The sequence below is a fragment of the Sarcophilus harrisii genome, chromosome 4, assembly GCF_902635505.1.
Source record: "Sarcophilus harrisii chromosome 4, mSarHar1.11, whole genome shotgun sequence".
NCBI lineage: Eukaryota > Metazoa > Chordata > Mammalia > Dasyuromorphia > Dasyuridae > Sarcophilus > Sarcophilus harrisii.
In genome coordinates, this window is record NC_045429.1 from 420752016 (window position 1) to 420777568 (window position 25553).

At 37.5% G+C, this 25553-nt stretch overlaps 1 protein-coding gene and 1 long non-coding RNA gene across 3 annotated transcripts in view; one reads left to right on the top strand and one right to left on the bottom strand.

Moving 5' to 3' along the window:
* Positions 1-296: 296 nt before the first annotated feature.
* On the bottom strand, positions 297-23514 carry LOC116423417. Its single transcript, XR_004234028.1, has 2 exons — positions 22781-23514; positions 297-344 (listed from the first exon to the last, which is right to left on the bottom strand). It is a non-coding gene; the product is annotated as an uncharacterized LOC116423417 (long non-coding RNA).
* Positions 9116-25553, top strand: part of TENT5C (terminal nucleotidyltransferase 5C) — a 39332-nt gene continuing 22894 nt past the window's right edge. Inside the window, exon 1 of one of the 2 annotated variants that reach the window (XM_031967378.1) lies at positions 9116-9132. The gene's annotated coding sequence lies outside the window, so the exon portion shown is untranslated. Of the gene's footprint in view, positions 9133-22286; positions 22521-25553 lie in introns of those variants that run through there. The other variant, XM_003769845.4, reaches the window with a different exon arrangement.

The following is a 25553-nucleotide window of genomic DNA, read 5'->3' on the forward strand; positions in this document are numbered from 1 at the left end:
CTAAGTAGTTCAGTGAATAGAACATATAGAGTGAAGGCATATAGTAAGGGCTATTTAAATGCACAATATTGTTGTGGTCATTGGTCATTCAGTAGATGATTCTTTACTCCAGATCACCCGGCATTTTTCTCTCTGAGAAACATTTTGTGACATGTCTATTGGGAGAGCAGATGGGGGAAAAAGAAAGGGTGAAGCAGTTTGGGATTCTGCTGAGGAAATAAATTAGTTTATTGGAAAAAATATAGTCTCTGGAGTCAGAAGATCTGGATTCAAATTCTCCCCCTGGTGTTTTTTTCCTGTACATTTTAGGAAAATGACTTCAGGTTCCTTGGCCTCATCTCTACCTGTAAAATGAAAGAGTTAATCTAAATTTTTTGTTGTCAGTTTTGGATCTAGGATTCTTGAGTGAAAAAGGCAGCAAATTATAGCCAAAGGCCTAAGTCTGAGTCAGAATTCTGATTATTATCAGCTATGTGACTATTGGTAAATAGTGTCATCTTCTAAGCCTTGGTTTCTCCCTCTGTAAAATGGGGATGTACCATCTCTGCTATCTCACAGAACATTTCAATTAATTAACAAGTATTAAGTCCCTACTAGGTTCAAGGCACTGGACTTTTTGCATGTGGATAAAAATGCAAGATTGAGACAATCTCTATTCTACAAGAGTTTACATAGTAATAGAAGAGATAATGGGGTACATATAAGCATATGCATTAAAAAATACAAATAGAAAAATACTAATAAATACAAAGCAATTAAATAGAAGGTAGGTTGAGAAGGAAAACTGTCAGCTAGGATGGTTGGGAGAAAAAGAATTTGTAAATTTTGAAGCAGCAGGCAAATGTGAATTATTTATAAAGGAAATTAATCCATTTTACTATAAGCCATGATGGAAAGAACACTGGACCAGATGTTAGAATTCCAGCTCCTCTTTTCTTTCTTAATTAAAAAAATCTTACCCCTACATGTAAAATGACTTGTAGCATTTGTTTTATTTTTATTGATATCTTTTGCATTTTTGTTACCTAAATTTCTCCATGGATTCCTCCCAGTTCCATAAAGCCATTATATGGCTCTATATAGAGCATCTTATATAACAAAATATTTGCCAAAAAAATCAGTATATTTTTCAAAAATCTGAAAATACAAGCAATATTCCTTGTTTTTGCAAAGGAGTCCAGCCTTACTTTTATTGCATCAACTTGCATTTTTAATTAAGTTCTATGAATCTCAGTTTTCTTATTTACAAAGTGGGAGAAATAATTGTACTGCCCATCCCATAAGGTTTTCTTGACAATCATATAAGATGGGGGCAGCTAATTGGTGCAATGGATAGAGTACCAGCCCTGAAGTCAGGAGAACCTGAGTTTAAATGTGGTCTCAGACACTTAACTCTTCCTAGCTATGTGATACTGGGTAAGTCACTTAACTGCAATTGTCTCAGGAAAACAAAAACAAAAAACCAAAACCTATGGTATATTTAATATATATTAGATTACTTGCCCTCTAAGGGAGGGTGCTGTGGGGAAGGGAGGAAAAATTTTGGAACACAAAGTTTTGCAAGGGTGAATGTTGAAAATTATTTATACATATGTTTTGAAAATAAGAAGCTTTAAAAAAAAGAAATCATATGAGAATGTGTGTAAATGTGTTCTGTAATCTGAAGGCAATGCAAATTGTTACTATTCTAGATAAGTTAAGAGACTGCCATTTGAAACCATATCTTAAAGTAAAACCTTTGTATCTTCTTTGGACCTTAGCTCTCCCAGCCTTGTTATTGTTGTTCTTCCCTTGTTTTCGATGAGGACTAATGACATTGCAAGTGATGTTCTGACTTGTGGGTGAACTGGATTTAAGTGAGGCAGAGTCATAAAAATCATCAGGTTCACATTCTCCTCCAGTGTCATAGAAATCCATTGGCAAGACAAAAGTCAGAACAATTGGTGATGACCTGGGATATAATAAATGGCCTTGTCATCGCTGATGTTTGACCAGGTTCTGCTTCAGCTGCTTTCATGACTGTTGGAGCATATTGTATTCATCTGCCCATTTTCCCAGGAAGTCTTCACAGGCTTGGGGTAGACACCTCCCTAACTCACTGGCTAGGTTGACACCCATCAGTTATACTCAATTTGGTTTAACCTATGTGCTTAGATGATTACTGGATTGTACCACTGTACATATCATAGCTTCGTGGAGCTACAGGTAAGAGTTGGGTGAAGGTAGACACCAAAGGTGGGTGAGCAACCCTGAAAAGGGCTGAGTAAGCCCTCGCACCAGAGGAGCTCATCTTCCCTACACCCCATACACCCCAGTCCCATTTTAATGATGGTGAGTGGATAGCAGATGCAAATTTCATGGTCATAGGGGAAGCAGTCCAGAGATAGGCATGGCTCAATACTGTTGAAGGGAACTTGAGCACATGCTAATGATTGATGTCTTGTCCTATTCTTGAGCAAGCTAACATGGTAGAGATGTGTGCTTGAGTGGGCAGTCTCATGCACCACTCCCTTCATTCTTTTAGACATCTTGTTGCCTTTGAGAGAGAATTTGTGATGGGTATAAAGATTATGGTGCTGGTACTTGGGCACTGAAGGGGATTTCTTGTCAAGGATGGATGCAAAGGCATCAATTAGAAGTAGAAGGAACCTCAGAGGTCATTACCCAAGCTCCTCATTTTACAGAGATCAACCCTGACCAACCAGCAGGATAAGTGACTCATCCAAAACCATAAAGGTAAAAAATGTCAGAGCTTGGATTTGAACTTGTCTTTTGGCTTCAAATTAGCATTCTTTCCTCTATATCACAGCTATTTTTGAAATTAAATAAAAAAACCTGCTGCATCTTTTACCTAGGTGTGAAAATGTGGCACCAAAAGTCAACACCCTCCCTCCACCAAGGGAACATCAGAGCAGGGATAATAGATATTATATATAGTTCTGTTCCTAATCTAATGTCTTACCTCCTTTTCCCAGTGAACTTCCCTTTACTCTGAATAAAAATAGTAATGACTGGCATTTATATTATGCTTTATTGTTATGACCATCTTGTGAAGGAGGCAGTAGAAGTATTAGTTCAACAAGCATTCAGGGTATCAGTGTACTCTGGGGCATACAAAGACAGGTTTGGGAAAGAATGACTGGTAGTAGGGGAAGGTAGAAAGGTGATCAAGATCAGAGGATTGACTAGCTAAAGCATCAAGACCAAAAAAAGAAAGAATATGAGGTCAGAGAAAGGACTGGAAGAGTATGGAAGGAGAGATTAATTGGACATTGTAGTGAAGATTAAAAAAAAAAGGCAAGAAAGAATCATGGAAGTAAAATACCTATAAGAGATGGCGAGTTCAGTGTATCTTTGAGATGACTAGGTTGGAGTGAAAGTCATGGAAGTTGAGGAGGCTGATGAACTGGTAGGCCATTTGAGGGGATATCAAATTCCTTAATAAAGTCCCCAAGGATAAGTGAGTGATCAGGGAAGAAAGGAAGTAGCTGGAATGAAGGGTTGGAGTTATGAAGAACTGAGTTCAAATCCAGCTTCAGGCCTGTCTATTACTGTCTGTTTGACTCTGGGCAAGCTACTTCATCACTGTTTGCCTCTGTTTCCTCAGCTGTAAAAGGGATAATAATAGCACTTACTTCACAGGATTGTTATGAGGATCAAATGAGATAATATTTATAAAAGCACTTATGCCAGCTGTTAAATATTAAGCACTATATAAATGCATATTTCTTTCCCTTTTCTTTGAGAAAAAAAAGAAAATAACTTGGGGTCCAGAAGGTATTTATAACTAAGGATGAGTGTGTGTGATGGGGGTATGTGAATGAAGGTATAGGATGAAGTAAAACTCAAAGCAGGAGATATTGTCAAATAGTGACAGAAGACAGAGGAACTGAAAGGGACAGTAAGGAACAAGAAATATAACTACTATTGCTTCTTTTAAAAAAAAAACACACACGCAAAATTTTAATGTTATCCATGTACATGAATCATGTTGAGAAAAATTTTAATATATGTTGAGAAATGTTGAAAGTGAAAAATGAGAGCAAAAAGGGAAAACCATGAGGAAAAAAAAACAAGAAATAGATTAAAATCGTATATGTGTGTCTCTGTCTCAGTCTCTCTCTCTGTTTCTCTCCATCTCTGTTTCTCTCACTCTGTCTCTATCTCTTTCTCCTAATTTCTTTGCCAAATTTTGACATTAAAAAAAGCACTAGTTTCCTGTCTCTCTTTTGTCTATCCCCACCCCCACTCCCAGCTGAGAGAAATGGCTTTCAAGCACTTTACAGATGTACATCAAAGGATTATGTTTCAGAAGGAAGACAAAACACTACGTTTCTGTAACTGTGAGTCATTTCAGAGTCCATTGAGCCAGGTCTAGATCTTCCTGCCCCTTATCTTGTCTTTTTCAAAGTCCATTTCTTTCTGTCTTCTGTCTTGTGAAATTAGTTATTTACAAAGTGAGAATCACTAGCTGTAGCTGGTGGGAGCTGTCCACAGCTGAAGCTCATGCACAACATAAAGGAGGGAAGGGGCTTTAAGAGTTAGGAGTAGCCTCAATTGCTAGGGAGCAAAGAGGGTGGAGGTAAAGCACAGTCTTTTTACCGAGTGAATCAAATTAGGAAAGAGGCCATTTATTTATAACAACAACAACAACAACAACAAAATACTGAATCCATTTGGACACAAGTTTCCATGAATTCTTTGCTTGATCTTAGATCACACTTGTCTGTTTTGAAAACAAAAATAAAGCCATTTTCTATGCTTCAATTACTTAAGTGTGTCTATGGTGAGACAGGGAGCAGTGCAAAAAATTGATAGGAGAGAATACTTCATGTCACTTAAACCCTTATGTGGATCTATTACTTAAATATGTAGCACTCTAAAATCAAAACCAGTTTTAGCCTTGAAATCTCAAACTTGACACTTGTCTGGTTCTTAATACGAGATCCATAGGCTTAAAGTTTGAAGGGTCCTTAGAAATCATTTAGCTCACCCCACTCCCATTTTATATATGAGGAAAATGAGGTACACAGAGGAGAAGTTGATATAGAGGATGCAGAGCTGAACAGTATCTCAGAGAATATCTAATCAAATACCCTTCCCCTCTTTTTACAGATGAAGAAACTAATATCTAAAAGCTATGAAGCAACTTTCCTAAAGTCACATAGAATTTGAATCCAAGTCCTTGGACTTCAAATCCAATTCTCTTTTCACTTCACCAAAGGCATACTTTGATTTATTTAATAACGGAGTAAAGAAGTGCTTGCTTTGGAAGAATTACTTTGTAATCCTATAATTTCAGATTTAAATCCAATAGTTTCCTTTCTAATATATTACATATCCATCGGTTAAATTCTTAATTTTTCTTCATGCCTTTAGGCATTTTTGCTAAGTTTCTAATGTGTATTTTAAAAAAGAAGGTGATATTATCACTATGTAAGGAATAGAAAAATCAAAACACATTGAAAATAAATCTTACAACTCCTGACAGTGCATCTTAATCCCATTTGCTTGATGGGGAGTATGGTGCATAAGAAAGAGCACTGATTGGGGGTGGGGAGGGTGCTCAGAAAACCTGCTTCTCCCACTTAAGAGTCAAATCATTTCATCTTGTTCAGTCTCAGCTTCCTGATCTGTAAAATGGGGATAGTAATACTTATACTCCCTACTTCATAGGGCTGTTGTGAAGATTAGATGAGATAAATCATGCGAATGTAGAATGTTGTATACATTTGAGCTATTATTGCTAATTATAGGGTACCTTTCTAGAAAAATCCAAAGTCTATAATCTCCCTTTCACCCTACCCTCACAGCTGATTTGACAAATTCTCTGGGCGTCAATTTCCTCCTCTATAAAATGACATGGTTGGACTGGATGATTTCTAAAATCCTTTCCATGTCTCATGTTCCATTTATAATTGTAAGTAATTTTAGACCAGTTTTCCAACTTCCAACTAAGCATCTCTTCACTAGCATAACCTGTGTCTGAGTCTGTAGTTGGACAAAGATGATGAAAATCCTTTGGATGTTAAAAGATTCACATGAACAGTGATTTGGCTCTGGGTTGGATCGAGCCAAAATGGACTAATTTGGCCATCTACAATCCAGGAAGACAGCTTTGAGGAAATGCCCTGGTAACCAGTCATTTTTCCAAAGCTTTAAGCACATTACTCTCTAAAGATAAGGGGTTGAAGAGGACATTTTCTCAATATGTCTTAAAATGTCATGCTCTTCCCATTGTATGATAAGCTTCACAACATCCTGTAAAAGTATTAAAGGAAAAAGTGTTATTGATTGAACAAGGTCTAAAATGAAAAAAAGTCATTAAATTATTTATTCCAAAAACAAAGTCTCTTGTAACTACAACTTAAAGAGTAGCATAATCACTGCTTAAGTTTGTGAATTTCCAGAAAGAAGCTGAGTCAGATTTGATCCCCTGGAATCCTCTAGTTTCAAAATGATTAAAAGCCAATTGTTTGGAAAATAGAGAAAAAAAACTGATTCAGGGGAGAGACAAAACCAGAACACTTCCTGATCCAACACCCTCAATGCTCAATGGGTAAATCTGTGTCTCATTCCCCATTGGTAAAATAGGACCAGAGATACGCCCAACACCTGGCTCAAATGTTAGGAGGATTAATGAAATAAACACCTACGACTTCTCTGAATTCTTAAAGAGATTAAAGAAAAAGGAAGAAATATGTTATCATGGTCTGACTTTAAAGAAACATTTTAACCATTTCCTAAATACCTAATATGTGCCTTGCACCCTCACAGGTGTGAGGGATGGAAAGAAAAGTGGAAAAGAAGTCCCTATCCTTAAAGCACTTTTTCTTGAGGAAAGAGAAAGAGTTGTAAGGCAACATGTAATATGGTACCATACCTCTGGGTCCCTGGATTCTGATGGGCTAACTTTTGCCTTATCTTTCTGGGATCCAGATTTTCGCAGAGGCTCTACAACTCATCACCTTCCTTCCAACTCCCCTTCCTCTGCTAGAGTATAAGATCCTTTAAGGCAGGGACACTTTTTCTTTATGTATGTGTGTTTATTATTAGCGTGTGAGAGAGAGATAGTAGCATTTAATAAATGTTTGGGGAATGATTAAAGGAACTATTCTCCTAGATCTCAGTGCCTGTTTACATTATGATCACATGGATTGTAACATAGGAAAGAAAGAAATAATAATCCAAGGCTGAGACAGCTCAGATAGAAGAAGAGGAGGGAGCTGATACTGGTTGGTTAATATAATCTGCTTCTTGGGTAAATCCCTTCTCCTTTGAACCATGACCTGTAAGGCCCAATGACAGAATCATGGAAGAAAACCAAAGGGTCACTTGTGGAGGGAGGGAGAAAAGAGGAAGAGGGGAAAACAGGAAGGCCTACTCTCTCTGGCTGGCTGCTTTATCACAAGAGAAGGAAACACACAAGCAAAACAGTGAACCTCAACTGTGGTGATTAGTGCCCAGGAACCCACTAGTCCCCACCGGAGGTCCTAGCAGATGCAATATAATTTTCCATGTTCTTCTCCTGTTACGTTTATTATATACTTTTGCTGATGTTGTGACAGCCTAATTATAGACTTCTCTCTAACTTAGCAAGCAGCTATCCTCTTTTGCTAAGTCTGCTTATTATGCAAAACCCTTCTTTGAGACTTTGTCATGATACAGACAGAGAATGATTTTATAATGTACCAAGGGAGGGCACCAGTGCTCAATTCAGCTCCCAGAATATCAGAGGGGAAGGAAACTTAAAATAATAAAACCCCACATTTTTATAGGGCTTTCAAGTTTATATAACACTCCTCAAAACTGTCTTAAGTTTGTATTTCGATTGAACAGATGAGAAAACTGAGGCAGATAGGTAAAGTGATTCATCCAGGGTCCCACAGTAAATAGAACAATAAGAACTAGACCTTGGATCTCCTGTCCTTTATGTTCTTCTAGTTCAAGCCTCATTTTACAACTGAGAAAGTAGAGACACAGAGCACTTAAGGAACTAAAATAAAGGAAAGAGGGGTGGTTAGGTGGTAAAGTAGATAGAGTGCCAGTCCTGAAGTCAGGAAGACTCAACTTCCTGAGGTCAAATCTAATTTTAGATGCTAGCTGTATGATCCTGGGTAAGTCACTTAACCCTGTTTGCCTCAGTTTCCTCATCTGTAAAAAAAAAAACTTTGCCAAGAAAATTCCAAATGGGGTCAAGAATCAGACAAGACTGAAAAACAAAAACAATAAAAGAGGATTGATAAAGGATAGAGTCCAAATTTTAGTCTAGTGTTAATTTTTTCTTATCGTTCTATCTCTTTGAGGAATACGTGGGTGCTACCTAGAAGGTTGAAAGAAATACAAATAGTCAAATAGTTTAGAATGAGGATTATGGCTTTTAGTTTCTTGTAGTTCAGCAAGAGGCAGTATCACATAATGGATTCAAGAGAGGAATTCAGAGTCAAGAAGATCTGGACTTTTACCTCTTAGTTTATCATATTAGAGCTAGCTAAGTATTTTGAGAGGTATTAAGGAAAGAGGATGCCATAGGGAAAGGTCCCAGGCTGAGGGGCATCTTGAAATTGGACGAGGCTCCGGTCTGTCATACTGGCTGATGATGAATCACTAAGCTCTCAGCACTCTGAGAAGGCATCAACCTATATTAGTAGAGGCAATTACCTAGTCCAGAAGTTCCCAGTTCCAGTGAAATCACCAGACCAATCCCCATCTCTATTCAGAGATCCAAAGGAGTCGGAGGGCCAGTTCTTAGCAAAATTTTAAAACAGGTAGAACTCCAGCCTTTCCTTTTAGGGCCACTAAGAGAGACATGAAGATGGATACCTCAAGTGGACGCTTGTCAGACTCGAGTAAGATACAGACGTGAATTTTGTCTCTGACATTAATTAGCTGAAAATCTACAGGCAAGCCACCTAACTTCTCTGAGAATCTCTTTTCTTGTCTACAAAATGGATGTAATAATCATAATGCCTACTTCACAGGGTTATTGTGAGGCTATAATAAGAGTGTTTATGTAAAACATTCTGTAAACTTTAAAGTACTATAGAAATGTAGGCACTTAGTGCCATCACATTAGCCCCTGACATACCAGAGCCCTCCTCTTTACTCTTGTACCCACTGAATCTGACCACGGTAAGCCTCTCAACTTAAAGACCTTTCCCGATCTTTCCTCAACACTTAGGCTTATGTCCCTTCTCTCACAGATTCACAAGATGCCTAGTCATTCTCAAATCTGAACAACGAAATCACAGCTGGCACATTAGAATTTCATTGTTCATTTATTTTCCGCTGTGTCCAACTCTTTGTGACTCCATTTGGTGTTTTCATGGCAGAGATAGTGGAGTGGTTTGACATTTCCTTCTCCAGCTTATTTTACAGATGAGGAAACTGAGGATTAAGTGAGGCCCCTGATCATACAATTGAGAAGTGTCTGAGGTCAGATTTGTACTCGGGAAGATGAGCCTTCCTGTCACTAGGCCTGGCACTATATCCACTTCATCAGCTAGCTGATTGTATGCTGAACTAGGTTGGTGTAAAGGGGAAAAATACTAGAATAAGGAGCTAGCTGCCTGTACTCTAAAGTAGGGGAAAGCACAAGGTTAGGATCTAGTTCAACTGCCTCATTTTATAAATGAGGAAACAGGGTTAGGGAGATTAAGGAATTTGTCCAAAGTCAGATAGCTAAATAATTATTAGAGGCAAGATTTGAACCCAGGTCCTGTGACATGAGTTCAGAGACAACACTCTTTATACTATGCTATAGTGTCTTCTCAGACCTGAAGTCTAGCGTCCAGTTTGGCTACCATCTATATCTGTATGACTTTGGCCAATCTCTGCCAAGTCTTTGAATCTTTCATTCTTCCTCTGCAAAATGACATAAAGATTTCTTATAGGTACTTGAATCATGGTACTCCTATGGGTATTTTCTCAACATTAGAGAATCATAGAAATTCCAGGCTCTGTGGCAGGCGAGTTGGAGGGTTGTTTGGGGACCCAAATGTAATTCAATTGAACAAACATTTATTCATTGCCTCCTGTGTGATAAGCACTCTATTAAGTACTGGGTAGATGTCAGACTCTTCCAGAACGGCCACAGCTACCATTCATGAGATATGAAATGAACAAACAATCATCTTGCCTTATAGCTTCTACTGCCATAACATCTCCCTCCTCAGCAGGAGGATTTGAAAACCATTAATCCTCAGAATGGGAACATGAAGGATCAAAGGAGTTAAGTTAGCCATAGCCAGTGACAAAAGCTTACTTGCCCTACCTCTTTCAGTGTTACTGGAAGTAAGGGAATGAAAGGTGAGGGGAATTGGCAGAAGGAGTCCTATTCTTGGCATACTATGATTTTGGAGTTGGAGGGAGAATCACTGGGGACTTGGGGGAGGATGATTACGTTATAAGACTTTGTCTTTGGACATTTCTCCCTCCCAGTGATGTCACTTTGGATCTTGCCAAATAAACAGATACTTACTGGGCAACTACTAAATGCAAGGCAGTATTCAACCTATTCACCTTTTGGCAGGGGGAAGAAATGTTTGATGCTTTCATATTGCCTGTCCATCATGTGATCTTCCCATCTGGAAGTGAACTTTCTTTTATCTGAGCTCATATCACTATATTTTTCCATTAAACAACAAACAATTCAGCCAGCACTTTGTTTTATATAACAGCTTCTAAAGAAAGACAGTGCAAATATTCTTTTAAAGATAAGCAAACTGAGATTGGAAAGGGGAATAATCTGCCAATGGTCATGCAATAACAAGTATCATTTACAATACAAAAAATGTTTACAATTATATTCTATTATTTTATTTACATTCCTGACCATTGGCACTAAAGTACAATTTTTTTTGGGGGGGGCTGAGGCAATTGGGGTTAAGTGACCTGTCCAAGATCACACAGTCAGCAAGTGTTAAAGTATCTGAGGTCAGATTTGAACACAGGTCCTCCTGACTTCAGACTGGTGCTCTATCTACTACACCAGCTAGCTGCCCCATTAAGTACAATTTCTTAAGAACAATAACTTGTATCTCTTCTAGACACTTATTAGTTAATAGCTTTGTTAATGTTATGAATATTAATCAAATTCACTAAGTCTTTCTTTACCCACATTAAAGCCAGCTGACCTTTGCTTCATCTTCATCTGACCTTATTCTGTGTTGTATAATGGCTGGCCAATTTGTAATGAGGCAATTTGTAGTGTTGACAGAAGAGCATAGATTATTTGATATTCAATCAATCAACAAACATTCATTAAGCATCTACATTAAGCATCCCAGTGTTAAATGCTAAGGATGCAGAAAAAAGCAAAAGACAATCCCTGTCTTCAAGGAGCATACAATCTAATGGAGCAGACAACATGTCCACAAATATATACAAAATGAGTTACATACAGGATAAATAGGTAATAATTAACAGAGAGAAGGCACAAGTATTAAGAGGGGTAGGATTCCTGTAGAAAGTGAGATTTTAGTTGGGATTTTAAAAGGAAGCCAGAATTGTCAATAGTCAGAGCAGAGGAAGGAGGAGAGCATAACAAAAATGTGGAACAGTGTCACAGAACATGTCCAGAGATCAAGTTGGGAGCTGAAAGTTGGGGTATTCTGTTCTTGTAACAGCCAGGCCATTAGTGTTATTGGACTGAGAAATATGAATCAGGGAATAAGGTATAAAAAGATTGGAAAGGTCATTCAGGGCTAGATTATGAAAGACTTTGAATGTCAGAAGATTTTGAATTTGCTCTCAGAAGCAACAGGGAACTACTGGAAGGGGTGGATGAGGTGCAACTGATGATCAGCCTTGGGTCCGGGGAAAATGACTTTAGAAGTTGAGGAGAGACTTGATACTTAGACCCAGCAGGATGTAGCAATAATCCAGGCATGAGGTGATCAGGGTTTGCATTAGAGTGGAGATTCTGTCAGAGAAGAGAAAGGGGTATATTTGAGAGATGTTGTAGAGGAAGAAATCATTAGGCCTTGACAACAGCTTGGATATGGGGTTGAGAGAGAATGAGGAGTCAAGGGTGACTTCTGGGTTGTAAACCTAAGAGACTGGGAGCCTATGCAGATTTAACCAATTCTATTTCATTTACCTATTTCTATTCCCATTTACCATGACCCCAGGTAAGCCACATGATCTCCCTTAGATTTATTTAGTTTCTTCCTCTGTAATAAGGATAATCACACATGCATTATCTATATGATGGGGTTTTTGTGAGACACAAAGTCCTTGATAAATATATGAAGAACTAATCTATGCTAATGTATGGTAGGTGTCCTTATTGCCTACCACATTAAGTTTAAATTCTTCCTGGATTTTCCCCTTAATATTAAATTTTATTCAATTTAACAAACATTTATTTAAGTGCTTGCTATGTACTAGTAGGCACAGGTGATAAAACAAGAGAAAATCTCTAAAATGGAGTAGTCTCTGTCTTCAAGAAACTTTCATTATAGTATTGGGTAAAATATGTAGAAATAAAGGTCAAAAGACTAAGAAAACCTCCACTTTTTGTATATATATAAAGTAATTTCAGGTGGGTTCAGAAGGAAGGAAGGAAAGTAGGGAGGGAAGAAAAAAGAAAAGAAGAAAGGAAGGAAAGAAGGAACAAAAGGAAAGAAGGAAAGATGGAAGGAAAGAAGGAAGAAAGGAACAAAAGGAAAGAAGGAAGGTGGAAGGAAAGAAGGAAGGAAAAAAAAGGAAGGAAGGGAAGGGAAGAGAAGAGAAGAAGGAAGAGAAAGAGAAAAGAAGACTTCAAGGGAGGAAGGAAGGAAAGGAAAAAAGAAAAGAGGAAAAAAGAAAGCAAGCATTTATTAAGCACCTACTATGTATCAACAATTGTGCCAAGCATTTTAAAAATATTCTCTTATTTGATCCTCAAACAACCCTGGGAGATAGCTTCTGTCCTTATTTCCAGTTTTCAGTTGCGTTTGAAGCACATGAACAAGAATGGGAGGAAATTAGAAGAGAAGGGGGTGGCACTTTCACTGAATCATGAAGGGAGTTTAGAATTCCTCAAAGGGAAGTAAGAAAGGAGTAAATTTGGGACCTGGGAAATAGTCTGAAGAAATAGGAAGTGGAAGATTATATATTGCAGAACAAACAGGAGGTTATTCTAGCTTGAATGCAGAGTTGGAGCCCAAGAATAATGTGGAATCATCTTGACTGTTAGGTTGGAATGATCTTGTGAAGGGTCTGAACTGACTGTTTAACCTCTCAGTTTTCCCTTAGATATAACCAATCCTCAGGACACATTCTTCTATCTTCAACCTTCCTAAGGTCATGTTTTTCACTTTCATGAATATCCCATTTCTGTTCCTTCTCTAATTTTGCTTTTCTTTTCTAGAATGACCTCCCTCCCTTCTGCCCTCTATCAATATCCTACCTACCCATACTTAAGATATAAGCCTTTCCCCTGTCCTATATGAAGTGTCCTTTTTTAGCTACTCCAACCAATGTAATTTCTTTTCTCTGAATTCTGATAGCACTTACAGTCTGTAGTGGACAATATAATTTGTACTAATTCCCCAGCAGATTGTAAGTTACATGAGGAGAGGAACTGTTTTCCTTGCTTGTACTTGCAAACATAATGCTTAGGTTTTTGTTCTTGTTTGGTCATGTCAGATTTTTTGTGAGTCCATTTGGGATTTTCTTGGAAGAGATACAGGTTTTCTATTTTCTTCTCTAGCTCATTGTACAGATGAGGAAACTGAGGCAAACAGAATTAAGTGACTTACAGAGGGTCACACAGATAGTAAGTGACTGGGGCCAAATTTAAAATCAGATCCAAGCCAGGAACACTGTATTCACTGCACAGTCTAGTTGCTCTCACATTGCCTAACAGTTTTTTTTTTTAAATCTATTTACAGACAACTATTATTCTAAGCTATTCCAATTTCCATGAATTGGAGTCAAAATTTCAGGAAATTTAATTTACAAAATTGTTCCTAAAATGTAAATCTGAACATGACACTCCCTTCTTCAATAAACTTCCATGGCTCTGATTGACTTCAAGATCAAATATAAACTTTTCCGACTTTTAAAGTTATTCACAAACTGGTCCCAATATCTTTTTCAGCCTTGCTATATTCATCCCTTTCTCAGATTGCCCTCTTGGTTCTTTACACACACTTCACTATCTTCCACATGAATGTTTTTGCAATAGCTGTCCTCTGGGCCCAAATTACATATTTCTCCCTTTTGCATCTTAGGATTGTTTGTTTCTGTTAAAACTCAATGTAAATATTATCTATGCAAAGCCTGACCCAAACCTCTTGGTTGCTACTATCCCTTTAACTACTTTGTAGTTTTAAATACATACACACACACACACACACACACACACACACACACACACACATATTCCTGTTGACTACTCTCCTTTACAATGTAAACTACTTAGGACAGGGCATTTCTTGTCCTTTTTCTCTAAATGCCAAGCACAGTGCCTGATACACAGCTGGAACTTAACACCTATTTGTTAATTTATTCATTGAATGATTCTTATCAATAAACTTATAGTATCTGAGAATCTGTGCTTCCTTCTGTCCTTAAATAGGTCATATGAATTGGTCTTAGTTTAGTACCAATTGCCATTGGTGACGTTGTTGATCTTCTTGCACTCAGTGGCTCATTAAGTTTTCTACTCCAGCATTCTGGGGGCAGTTTTAATGATGGTAAATTAGATTATAATCTATAATAACCCATGATCTATAAGTCTAAGGGATTTCCCAAAAGGATGGTATAAAAAAGTATTCAATGTACAATATAAATTGGCTATTGGGAACTAAGTTTATTCCTCCATGTACAAAAAAGAATTATAATCATAAAGAATAACAAAATAGTAACAGGACTAAATGAATCAATAAGATTCAGTAATTTAATTTATAACCATTGTTAACATCCTAGACAATGCTCATATTTAAGCCTCTTGGAACACAAAGCAATTTTTCAAACCTGTGAATATCATTTTCTATTTTACCTTGACTTGTCAATGTCCAATCAAATGAACAGCTGTGCTTGAGCCATTCCTTTTTCTTGCTGGTTGAACTCTCCAATGCTTAAGCTTCTCTTGCCTCCAGCTAGTTCCAACCCAGGGCCTCTCCATCTTTTAAACTTAAGAGGAAAAGACTACCTCTAATCCTGGACACACATACTCTGGAATTCTAATTTACTTAAGATCAGAAAAGGGGCAATGGTAGCCAGGGTACTAGGAGAAAACTCATCTAGTTATGATTTCCATAGGGGAAATATTTTCGGGTTGATCATGGCTAAAGAAGTGATCCATTCTTTCCCAAGGAAGATGCCAATCAAATCCAAAGGCATTGAGCAGAAACTTTCTTTAGACAACTGCAAAATCCTTTCCCCTTCTTCCCAATCCCCATTGTTGTCATCTTGAGGGGAAAGGTAGACTTTGGTCCATGATCATCTACAATGCAATCAAAAATGCCAAGTTTTTTCAGCATTGAGGCACCACGTGACTCAAAACAGCCAAGAAATTTATCATTCTCAAAAGGATCAAGCAATTACACAATGTCTTTAGTGTCTCCAGAAATTTCTAGAGGGTTTTTAGAAGCATGCTACCTGAATTGTCTATTATTGGTCAGTTCAGTCTTATTTAGTAAGCTGCCTAAAGATTCTTCTTCAACGTTTACAGCTTCATTCATCTTGTCACCTAGGTCAAACTGGGTAACTAATGAAGAAACGATCAGTGCAGAGCATTTCTTTTTAAAAAAATAATTTGTTTTCCCTCCCCAATTGGATGTTAAACATTTTTTAAAAAAGTTTTGAGTTTCAAATGCTATCCCTTCTTCCCACTCTGTCCTCTCCTCTCTCTGAGATGATAAGCAATGTAAAACATTTCTATATTAGACATTTTGTACAAGAAGATTCAAATCAAAGAAAAAGAATGAAAGAAATAAAGTGAAAAATAGCATGCTTTAGCCTGTATTCAAACAATAACAATTTTTTTTTCTCCAGAAGTGAGTAGCATGTTTCATCATTAGCTCTTTGGGATTGCTTTGGATCTTTGCATTGTTGAGAATAGCTGTCATTCACAGTTCTTCATTGTACAACATTCTTCTGGTTTTGTTCATTTAATTTTACATCGGCTCATGTAAGTCTTTCCAAATTTTTCTAAAATCATCTTGCTTGTCATTACTTATAGCAGCATGAAGCATTTCTGCCTTAGCTACTAAAGAGCCCTCAAAAAGTTCTAGTAACCTTGCTATTTTCTGGGTGTTCTTGGGGGGTAGGTCTAGAGTCAAAAAAAGATTTCCATGGTTCCCACATCCTAGATATAGATTTTGAGGGTCTGTGGCTTCAAGGATCCAGGAACAGGACTTCTTCACTATAGTAATACCTTCACCAAGCCATGAGCTATGGGGCATTCTTTTCCTAGGAATCATTTTTCCCCATGATTATATCCCTTCCAATTCCCAGAGGTTGGACAGTTGGGGGTGATAGATTGGTCAGGTCTTTCTCCTTTGAATCAGGAGATGAAATCCTAGTTAAATTATCTCTAGTTTCAGGAGTCTTCTGATAATCTGATAAATTGCCAAAGAAATAATAATGAAGATGCTATCAATCATAGGATGTTGGAGATGAAACATCATATCCGGTCTAACACTTTCATTTTATCAATGAGTAAAATGCAATCTAGAAAAGTAAGAAGAAATGACTGGCCCTAATCTTCACTGATCTAGAATTGGATCGTGGGCATTCTGGGAAGGATGCACGATAGATATATCATTGTTTCCCTAAACCATATAATTATTTTGAGAATGGGCCCATAAATTTTACCAGACTTTAAAAGGGGACAATAACACAAAAAAAGATTGATCTTAGCTATCTGATTTAGACCTATCTTAAGTGGAATGAATTACCTGCAGTGATTATAAGTTTATCCTTAATGAAAGTCTTCAAGAAGACTATATTAATAGCTAATAACAATATAACATTTCATAATAATAACTAAAATTCACAAGTGCTTATGATGTGCTAGGTACTGTGCTAATGTAGTTCTATAAGATTCACACCTACAATGATGTAGTTTATAAACTAACTCATCTATGATAGACTTGGTTCTTTTTAGCAATTTGGCAATCCAAGGCAATTACAATAAACTTTGGATGGAAAATGCCATTTATATCCAGAGAACTAAGAAGACTAAATGTGATCAATGGATAGTATTTTCATCCTTTTTTCTGATTTTTTCCTCATGTCTTTTTCCTTTTGTTCTGATTTTTCCCTCCCAACATAACTCATGGAAATATGCAAAAAATGAATGTACAAGCATAACCTAAAAAATTAATTAAAAAAACCCACCAAACCAACAAGTACTATCTCATTTGATCCTCACAAGAATTTTGAAAAGTAAGTGCTATTATCATTCCCTTTTTAGAGATAAGGAAACTGAAGCAAGCATAGGTTAAGTAGCTTACCCAGAATCACACAGGTAGTAAGTGTCAGAGGCTGGATTTGAACTCAGAGCTTCCTGACTCTTTAAGTCTGTGCTCTATCTATTGAGTTATCTAACTTCCTCTAATCATTGTCGGGGTATGTTGTATAATTCTGGGAATGGTTGGACTATTATTGCTACCAACACCAGGCTTCTTCCAGTTCAGTGAAGTGACTATTATTTTATAATGCCTACTCTTATTTCCCGAGTCTCCAATAATCACACCTTCTTTCCTTTGAGTTTCTGCAATATTTATGGCTTATTCCATTCACCCACAGCAGTTTAGTGAATAGAGATTGGCCCTGGAGTCAGAAAGATCTGAATTAAATCTAGCCTCAGACCCTTACTAACTATGTGATCTTTGGCAAACCACTTAATCTCAGTCTGCCTTAATCCAGTGGAAAAGAAAATGGCCAACCACTCTAGTATCTTTACCAAGAAAAACCTATAGGCTGTATGGTCCACAGAGTCATGAATAATCAGACAGGAGTGAACAATAACACTATTCATTACATTTAACCTATGCTTGTTTTTAATCTGTCTAGATTTATGCCTTGTTTCTCCAAGAATACTCTTAAACCCTTTAGGGACCATGTCATATGTTCATTGTATCACCAGTTATGGAGCAAGTGGTATGCTGTGCTCAGTGAATATTTGTTTTTATTGTAAATTCAGCAGAAAGGTGTTTGGATCTCCTTGGAGGTGTTAGAGAATAAGGAAATGGGGTGGGTCCTAGCTTGAAGAGGCATGAGAGGCAGCATCATAGATACACGAGATACCTCTATCTGGGTAGTAATCCCCAGGCGCAGGGTCCAGCCCAGTCACTGCCAATGACTTGCTAGCCTGCTTTGCTGAATCTCTGTACTTCCTGTGTTCCACCTATAAAATGGGGATAATGAAAGACAGCTTTGCTGTGCTTTTATGATGCCAGAAAGCTATTTACAAAAAGACAAGGAATTCTTTGGGAAGGTTTTGTTATATCCTACCCTTCTTAAAATATTTCTGGAGAGGTTTTTTATACATGGGGATACCAGCTTTAGGAAATCCAATATATTAAAAAAAATCCAATCTTTAAAAAAATAATAAGCTTGGGAATAATTCTTTGTCCAACATATCAAAAACTTTTTTCAAGTCTGTTAAGATAGGAATCTATTTGCTTTCAACTTGTCTGTACCTTATATAAAATGAAGCCTGCATTTTATTCTCTTCCTTTTACACAAGCAACAAAAATGTATTGAATAACTATTGATCTAGACTATGATATGAGCATGGATAACATTAATTTATCTAATGAATAAGTATTGTTCTGGGGAAAGTCACATCCCTTCTTTGGGACAACTATGAAATATAGTGGAAAAATCAATTTGGTGTCAAAAGACATGGGATAACCTGGATTTGAATCCCTGTACCTGCCAAAAACTCGATCTATGATTTTGGATTCGTCATTTAGCTTCAGAATGATAGAATCTCAGAGCTGAAGAGGACCTTGGAGATCATCAGATAATGCAGACTCCTGGGTGTGGCCTAGACTAGATTAAAAGGTTATTGGAAAAAGTTTTAACAAAATAAATAAAAATGTAATTCAACGTAGATAATTTTACTTTGTGTCTTCTTAGTCAACATGCAGCCTATAGGAATCTCTTGCTATTTGAATTTGACTCATATATGACTCAAATATGAGCTCATATATGATTCATATAGAAACAAGAATCCCTCTCTCTCTCTCTCTCTCTCTCTCTCTCTCTCTCTCTCTCTCTCTCTCTCTCTCTGTATATATATATATATATATATATATATATATATATATATATATATATACTCAATAAAGGGTCATCTAGACTTCCTGGATAGGAAGAAGAAATCCTGAGAAATGTCATCCTAAAAAATCCTACATAATTATTAAGGTGATTCCTCTGAAGACATATGATACTACTGGACAGAACTGAAGAAGGATTGCTAAGGATTAGCAATGTTGTCAAACATTTGTATCAATGACTTGGAAAAATGACATAGATTTCCTGCTTATTAAATTTGCAGATGGCACAAAGCTAAGGGGAACAGTTAGTACATTGGGTAACAATCAGGATCCAGAAAGATCTTGACAGATTAAAACTTGGGGCCAAATCTAATAAGATGAAATTTAATAGAGATTAAAGTCAGACTTGGGGTCAGAAAGTCAACTTAAAGAATCATGGGATCAACTTCAGAAGAACAAGATGGAGGAAATATGTTATTTTTGACAGAAATCTGTAGCTTTTAATGGTTTGTAACTTAAAAATAAGTAAACAACGTCATATGGTAGTCAAAAAGGCAAATGTGATTTTAGCCTATGATTATTACTTCAGTGTATTACAGTTTATATTGATTAAGAGAAATAATCATACTCTGTTCAATTTTTGGTACCACATTTTAGGTAGAACAATGACTGGAGAGCAGAGGAGGGAAGATGAATCCAGACAGGCTTCAATGAGCCAATTATTAGATTTTCTCCCCCACCCCTATTAATATATTTTTCTTGCATTTTAAGTTTTGAACAGTCTCCCTCCCTTCTCCTTATCATTTCACACAGCTATGAATATATGTGTGTGCATGATATATATTTATAGTTATGTATATGTAAAAGTATTCTATGCAAACTTCTATTTATCATTTCTTGTTTGAGAGGTGGGTAGCATCTTTCTTCACAGGTCCTTTGCGGTTGATTTGATTATAATTTCAGACATTATCATAGTTATTCTCCAAATAATACTACTGTTACTTTATAAACATTCACTTGGTTCTGCTCATTTCACTCTTCAATTATTAATTTTTTAAGGTGAGCACTTTAGAAATCTGCAAATGCTATATATCAGGCCTTGATTTATTGTTTTATTGGTTGTCTAGAATTTTTATTATTGGTCAGGCATTTCAGTCCTGTCTGACTCTTCATGACCCTATTTGGGGTTTTCTTGGCAAAGATACTGGAGTGACTTCTTTCTCCAGCTCACTTTACAGATGAGGCAACTGAAGCAAATAGGGTTAAGTGATTTGCCCAGAATCATACAGCTTAATAAGTATCTGAGATTTAATTTGCATTCAGGTTTTCCTCATTCTAGACCTGGTGCTCTATCCATTGTATCCTATGATACTCCATCTACACAACTAAATGTTAATAATGCAAATTAAAGAGTCTTGTTAATATGCCTTCCTCTTAAGTTGTGAAACTTGCATACTGAAAGCTCCCATGGCAAGAATGAGTTTTCAAGATAATAACAGATAAGATGTTGGAAAGATCTGTGGAAAGATAGAACATGGACTCTGGAGTCAAGAGGATCTGGCTTCAAATCTAACTTCAGACAGTTACTAGCTAGGCACATCATTTAACCCAACGCCTCCCCCCAAAATATCTGTGAAGACTTAGGAGGGACATATTAAGTGTCTTCAAGTATTTGTAGGATTGTCATGTGGAAGAGAAAATAATTTTGTTATATGAACTTGCCCCCAGATGACACAACTACTAGTAGTACGAGGAGATAGACATTTAAGAAAGGTTTAGTTTGGAATTAGGGAAAAACTTCACAATTATAGCTATCCAAAAGAAGAAAGAAGTCCTTTAAAAGGTTCCTTCTCCTTTATATAAGTCTCCAATCTCTGGGGCCTTTTCTCTTTTTTTATAAAATGAAAGGAAACAAGGTAACCAATCACCTTGTTAACCACTTTCAACACCATGAAGAAATGTTGAGCTTTATAAAAATACATGTAGCAAATTTGTTTAGGAAACATTTGGAAACAATTGTTTAGCAATACTTGGGGAAGACCTGAATAAATCATGTTATATGAGCATAATGAAATATTATTTTGGATAAAATAAATATAAAACTCAAAGAATTATGTGAAGATGTGTATGAATTGATGAAGAATGAGTATTTTTCTTTTTCTCAACAATGAATACACTTTTAGTAGGTCTAAGAACTATTTACATTACTGTTTGTCTTTATTATGAGGGTGGATTTTATGAGTGGGGATGGCTTTGAAGAGTGATTTCTGTAAAAAACAATTATTAGCCTTAAAAATTGAGTCAAGGTGCAATCTTTCCCACAAACTGTAAATTCCAAAGAACTGTCTTTTGTGTTAGAGGTTTTGGGAAAAAGTACATTTGGGCTGTGGCTTGTGTGATTATATTTGTCAGCTGTGTTCAATCACAATTTATCAGCAGCAAATAAAATAAACTTTTAAAAGTTACTAAATTTGTAGCATTTTTTTATTATATATTTCCTCAATCATTGAGTATTTAGAGGCAGCTTCTAGTACTTTTTAATTTTTTTTAAAAAAGAGGGAATGATACTAGATTTATATGATTCCTTTTTAACTTAAAATACTTAAGCCACTGTGATCTCTACTCATAATCTATGATACTATGATTTGAGAGACAAAGTGCATTTGGATTGAGAGGGAGAGGAGGGTTTGAGTTAAGACATAGGGAAGGGGCAAAAGAAAGGAGGAATAGAAAAAAAGAGAACTAAATTCTAAGTTAGATGAGTTAGTATATAATAGATTTCACTGGGGCCAAATGAGGAGAAAGGGTTGTAGTTTAGCTCTAGAGCTCAGGATATGGTTTTCCTCAATTGACACCTCTCCCCAAGACCACTTTTAGTTATCACCACGCCTGCGCAGCCCTATTTCTCCTGTCCTCCCCGTTAATTTACTCGTTTCTGGGCAACCATTGATCTCGTGCAGCCAATCAGAGAGGGGATTATCTCTGTGCCCCTACTTCGTCAGTACCCTTGCGGAAGGATCCCTTTTTGGACAGCTCCGCCCTAGTCCCGCCTCTGGCTATCTTCGGAAAGGCCGAGTTGGGGGCGGAGGCAGCAGTGGCGGGGCGGGGCGTGCTGTGACCGGTATAAGAGCGGAGGGGGCGGCGGCGGAGCGGCTCACTCGGTGCCGGTGCCCGGGGTTTGTAGTGACCGAGCCCCTCCCGCCGGGGCTACCGACGGCTAAGACGTGCTAATACCATCATCGCCGTCTCCTCCTCGCCCTCCTCCTCCTCCTAACAACAACTCCACCCACCGCCCAGGTGAGCGAGTTTTGGGGTGCCAAGTGCCTCCCATTCTTATTTCCCCCACCTCTGCTTTGCTCCCTGGCCGGGTTGGGGTTGAAAAAGTGCCCGGAGGGGACTGCTAGCATCTGGGATACGCGGCTAGCTGCTGCGCGTCACAGGGGGGACGGTGGCGTTGGGGGGCGGTGGCAGAGGGGGACAGGTGCAGGGCCCCGGGGAAAGGCAGGGCTTTTGGGGTTGGTGCGACCCCTTGGAGGAGGGGGCCTCCACCCACTTACCTCTAATTGGGCAGGTTGCATCTCTCTGAAACCGAGAAGCTTTGATACTCTGAAACTTACTTAGACTGAGCTGCGCCTCCGACTTGGCAAACTTTTAAACCACCGGGCACATGAGTGCTTTGCACCGGGTTGGGCGCTCAGGGGAGGGAGATTACTAACGTCTTCCTGGGGCGCTTTAGGGAAAGCGCTTTGGAACAAAAAAAAAAAAAAAAAAGCCTTTCGGCGCTTTCGAAGAGTGAGCGGCTCCAAATTTCCAGGGATTTTACTGCTGCCTTCCCTTTAGCTTGGCGTCGCCGCCTCCTCCCACCCCTGTTCTCCCTTCCCCTGACCTTTCCTTAGTCCCAAGACATCCTGCTCCTAGGCAGTCGGAGGCGGCACGGTCACCTCCCTTCCCCAGACTGATAGATAGATGAGAGAATTGAATCCAGCCGGCCTCGAATCAAAAAGATCTGGCTTTTCATAGTTTTTTCTCCGACTTTCTTGGCTGGGGGACTTGTGAGCAAGTGACTTCACTTCTCCGTACTTCCAGCCAATTTAAGATTACTAGCTGTTGAGCAGTTATCTTTCTGCGTTGGTGGATGGAATTTCCTCACTGAGAGTTCCCTAAACCGAAATTGCAGTTCGGGGGCCACCAAAAGGGGGGGGGGGAGGCGCGGAGAAAGAAAACAAGGAAAAGAAAGAAATGCAGACTCCAGTCCATTGTGGTTTGAGTACTGTGCGGGACTCGAAAATACAGAAACAGCTCAGCAATAGAATAGCGCTTTTTACCTGAAGTTGGTCTCTGCTTCTGTGGAAACGATATTGGGAGGATTGAGACCTCCCTAAAATTTTTTTTTTCTTCTCTTTGACATGAACTTTTTTTGTCTTGTGAATACGGCGCTGTCAGCTGTAGCTACCGTAGGCTCATCAAATACAGCACAAACCGAACTTGGTTAGGAACCTGTTGGAATTGAATCCATTAAGATATTTTTTCCCTTAAGTCACAGTTTCCACCTTGATGTAGTTAGATAATAGTTCTGTTTACATTTAGATCTAAGTTTAGTAGTTCAGGGAGAGAGGTGTATAGATAGCATCGTATATGGGTGTGTGGAGAGTAAGGAAAAAAAAAAAAACTTAGTAAAAAACACATAATGGTAACAGATCAAAACCCCAAAGTTACCTCGAGGAATGTTTTTGATTTACGAATCTATATGAAGAAACCAAAGAATTTAAAACTGAAGATACATTTTAGGAAACAATGTTATTTAATCCTCTAGAGAAAAGGCCTTTTTTCTTTACTAAAAGGTAGTGTCTTACCCTCTCCTCAGAGAACCACAGAGTTAGAGCTGGAAGGAACTAGAGATCTATCATCTTCTCAACCTCTTCTTTCAAATGAAGGGACTAGATCTTATAAGTTAGGGCACTGATCCATTTCAACTCAAATATAATAGACAAGAATTTCTTATAAAAGTGTTTTATTTTAGTAATGTTTAATCTTAAATGTGACTGTTTTGCATTATCCCAGCTTGGCATCAAATACATTTTGGGGAATAAGAGAAAAAACCCTAAACCCACCCCTACCTTCTGGCATAAAATTAGCACTGGATTATAAGTATTTAAGTAATGTGGTTTCAGTATATGTTGTTCAGTTGCTGGAATGGTGCCATCTTTTTTTTTTTTTTTTCCAATATGAAGTATGGGAGGAAAATCACTTCACTTCCCCACTTAACATTTAAAATCTGTAAAATAAGGGGGTTGGATTATAATAATTTGGTGAATATACCAAGCTGAGTTTTTAAAGTGCTGAATTATTTCCCATTAGTAGAGCCCCTAAGTATTATTGCAAATATGGTTCAGAATGACTCAAAATTTAATATTATAGATATATTATAGAATCTATAATCCTAACAAAATTCTATTGAGTCTCTATAGAATGATTAGTCTTCAAATTATTTGCCACTTGAGAACACTAACAAAGCAATTGTAATTTTTTAAGAGTAATTTATGAACTAGATGAGAGGACACTAAGGTGATACGATCTTTGGTTTCCAGGAGTTTGTGAAGTGTTTAGACTCTGAATAGTTTTTGGAGATTTCTAATACTGTGTTCAAGGGTACAAGTATTTTGTCATTTTGTTGGTGTGTGTGGTTCTTCACAATCATGGTCACATGACTGGAAGAGTTTATCCCAAACTACAGAAACCCTAGTTATGTTATACGTGTAGGTGGGATTGGGATGTGTTTGTGGTGGGGAAAGTGATATATGCCAGACTAAATCCTGGAAGTCCATTTACATTATGTAATGTGTCAAATGTTGATCTAACAACAAAATCCCTTTTGTTATTTCTAAAAATCCCAGATATTCAGTATAGCAATCAAAGAAAATTAACTTTTCTTGTTGGTGTTGTATCACACAGATAAACCTATTGACTTAAATAGAGCAGCTTTTGTAGACTACTAGATTTAGATATATTTGTAAAGTTTTGTAAAAAGGAAGAAGGCAGTGGTGGGAAAATTACTAAGGTTGAACTGACTTTTGATGTAGATGTAGATACTACTATATAATCATCAAAATAAAGTAGATTCAGTGAGGTCTTGCTGGAACTATTCATCACTTCTTTAAGTTTTAGTTTCCTTGAATTTAACACTAGTGAAATCATAGCCTAAATGCTTTGAAATGATCGGCTGCTGATGTGTTAACCATTTCCTAATTAAAACCATAAATAACAAGAAAAGAAGTTCCTACATAAGTTAAAAATAGTTGCCAATTTAAATATTATACGTTGCAGTTTTGA